Source organism: Lolium rigidum, chromosome 6 (assembly GCF_022539505.1).
Source record: "Lolium rigidum isolate FL_2022 chromosome 6, APGP_CSIRO_Lrig_0.1, whole genome shotgun sequence".
Lineage (NCBI taxonomy): Eukaryota > Viridiplantae > Streptophyta > Magnoliopsida > Poales > Poaceae > Lolium > Lolium rigidum.
The window spans coordinates 246,534,601-246,537,442 of NC_061513.1; positions in this window are offsets into that span (position 1 = coordinate 246,534,601).

The following is a 2,842-nucleotide window of genomic DNA, read 5'->3' on the forward strand; positions in this document are numbered from 1 at the left end:
GAGTCTACATTCCAACATGTCCGCTTCGTGGCGCATGATGAAGATGGAGGCTCCATGCTACTTTATTTCCGTTGTGTTAGATATCTGAACTTTATTTGAATGCTAGTCATTTGGACTATGCAAGTTGTATTTCCCTTATTTGTCGTACCGGATCATTACGTTGTAATGTTGATACTATTGCTATGAATGCTATATTTTTGTACTGTGGTGCTATCAGTGATCCAGGGAGTAGCACTTAACACAGGTGTTCTACCTTTGTAAAAAGGTAGGACGTTACACCGGTTGATGACCCACAAGTATAGGGGATCGCAACAGTCTTCGAGGGAAGTAAAACCCAATTTATTGATTCGACACAAGGGGAGACAAAGAATACTTGAAAGCCTTAACGATGGAGTTGTCAATTCAGCTTGCACTGGAAACGGACTTGCTCGCAAGAGTTTATCGAGTAGTAACAATTTTATAGCAAGTAGCCGGTAGTGAAATAACAGACGCAGAGTAACAAAGACGAGCGGCAGTGATTATAGTAAACGACGGGATTAAAATACCGTAGGCACGGGGACGGATGACGGGCGTTGCATGGATGAGAGAAACTCATGTAACAATCATAGCGGGGCATTTGCGAGATAATAATAAAACGGTGTCCAAGTACAAAGCAATCAATAGGCATGTGTTCCATATATAGTCGTACGTGCTCGCAATGAGAAACTTGCACAACATCTTTTGTCCTACCAGCCGGTGGCAGCCGGGCCTCAAGGGAAACTACTCGGATATTAAGGTACTCCTTTTAATAGAGTACCGGAGCAAAGCATTAACACTCCGTGAACACATGTGATCCTCACATCGCTACCATTCCCTCCGGTTGTCCCGATTTCGTCACTTCGGGGCCATCGGTTCCGGACAACGACATGTGTATACAACTTGCGGGTAAGATCAATAAACAATGAATATCATGATGAAACAATAACATGTTCGAGATCTGAGATCATGGCACTCGGGCCCTAGTGACAAGCATTAAGCATAACAAGTTGCAACAATATCATCAAAGTACCAATTACGGACACTAGGCACTATGCCCTAACAATCTTATGCTATTACATGACCAATCTCATCCAATCCCTACCATCCCCTTCGGCCTACAGCGGGGGAATTACTCACACATGGATGGGGGAAACATGACTGGTTGATGTAGAGGCGTTGGCGGTGATGGCGGCGATGATCTCCTCCAATTCCCCGTCCCGGCGGAGTGCCGAACCGGAGACTTCGGCTCCCGCGACGGAGTTTCGCGATGTGGCGGCATTCTCGGAGGGTTTCCGGCGACTTCGACTTCTCCCCGTGCGTTTTTAGGTCGAGGCCAATAAGTAGTCCGAAGGAGGGCGTCGGAGGCCGGCCGAGGGGCCACACCACATGGCCGCGCGGGCCCCCTAGGCCGCGCCGCCCTATGGTGTGGGGCCCTCGGGCCTCCACCGACTTGTCCTTCCGGCTCCGTCGGTTTTCGGGAAAATAGGGCCTTCCGCATAAATTCCGAGGATTTTCCCGAAAGTTGGATTTCTGCACAAAAACGAGACACCGTAATCGCTCTCTGAAAACAGCGTTAGTCCGTGTTAGTTGCATCCAAAATACACAAATTAGAGGCAAAACAATAGCAAAAGTGTTCGGGAAAGTAGATACGTTTTGGACGTATCAACTCCCCCAAGCTTAGCTTATTGCTTGTCCTCAAGCAATTCGATTAACAACCGAGCGATAAAAGAACTTTCACGAACACATTTGCTCATATGATGTATATATTCTCATGCTATGGCTAATACTTAAGCGAGCTCATAATGAGACACATGCAAATAAGATTATCTAACAGCTATGTCAATCATGAAGAGGTACCAACAATTAATAATAAGCATCATGAATCATGTATATAAGCATGATTGCAATGTTCATAAGAGAGTATGATAAAGTGGTATCTCGCTTGCTCGTATTTGATTGGCAAAACATAAATGCCCGGGCACCTCGGAGTTCATAGAAAGACTAGAAGTAGTGATTGTCAAAGATAAAAGCATCAAAGTTATACCACAATCAATCATATTTTGAGACAAGCATATTATACTAAGAATGACAGTTGTGCTCTCAAGATAGTGCTCAAAGAAATAATGGAGACACAACATAAAAGTAAAAGATTGACCCTTCGCAGAGGGAAGCATGGATTAACATGCGCTAGAGCTTTTCATTTTTATAAAGACAGGAGTAAAATTATTTTGAGAGGTGTTTGTTGTTGTCAACGAATGGTAATGGGTACACTAACTACCTCGCCAACCGGACTTTCAAGAGTGGCTCCCATGAATTATTGCATATTTATTTGGCACTCCTTCCAACCTTTCTTACACAAACCATGGCTAACCGAATCCTCGGGTGCCTGCCAACAATCTCATACCATGAAGGAGTGCCTTTTTATTTTAGTTTTATTATGATGATGACACTCCCCCCAACCTTTGCTTACACAAGCCATGGCTAGCAGAATCCTTCGGGTGCCGTCCAACAATCACAAACCATGGAGGAGTGTCTATTTAAGTCAATTAATTTGGGACTGGGAATCCCGTTGCCAGCTCTTTTTGCAAAATTATTGGATAAGCGGATGTGCCACTAGTCCATATGAGAGTCCGTCAAAAGTAAATGACAAGGTTGAAAGCTAACCACCACATACTTCCTCATGAGCTATGAAACATAAACACAAATTGAGAAATATTTTGAAGGTTTTAAAGGTAGCGCATGAGAATTTACTTGGAATGGTTTGAAATGCCATGCATAGGTATTTATGGTGGACACTTTTGGAACAACTTGGTTTTCAGGTGTT